The 307-nt window shown below is 37.8% G+C and overlaps 1 long non-coding RNA gene across 1 annotated transcript in view; it reads right to left on the bottom strand.

Moving 5' to 3' along the window:
- LOC127741060 (uncharacterized) overlaps positions 1 to 158 on the bottom strand; it is a 1591-nt gene extending 1433 nt beyond the window's left edge. The window contains exon 1 of the long non-coding RNA XR_008001937.1: positions 119 to 158. This is a non-coding gene — a long non-coding RNA (uncharacterized LOC127741060). The remainder of the gene's footprint in view (positions 1 to 118) is intronic.
- Between the last annotated feature and the right edge of the window lie 149 nt (positions 159 to 307).

The raw sequence follows: 307 nt of genomic DNA, 5'->3' as shown, positions 1-307 counted from the left end.
TAATATGAAGTGGTGATCCAGATAGATTGGAACCCATATATGACGGTCTGCATAGAGATCTGCATAATACACCCAAACACAGACTATAAATACACCCGGTAAAAAATTAAATTTACACCCCTGCTGCAGATTTTAACCCAACACTACCTGAAAGCCACTTGTTGTCCACAAGATCAAAATTAATTAAACTCTCTCTGGTGTATTCAAAATGTCTGATTTACAGGTACTATAATATGAAGTGGTGATCCAGATAGATTGGAACCCATATATGACGGTCTGCATAGAGATCTGCATAATACCCCCAAAC

Source organism: Arachis duranensis, chromosome 8 (genome assembly GCF_000817695.3).
Source record: "Arachis duranensis cultivar V14167 chromosome 8, aradu.V14167.gnm2.J7QH, whole genome shotgun sequence".
Taxonomy (NCBI): domain Eukaryota; kingdom Viridiplantae; phylum Streptophyta; class Magnoliopsida; order Fabales; family Fabaceae; genus Arachis; species Arachis duranensis.
Note: the sequence above shows the minus strand (reverse complement) of the source record. Positions and strands in the feature narration are given on the sequence as shown.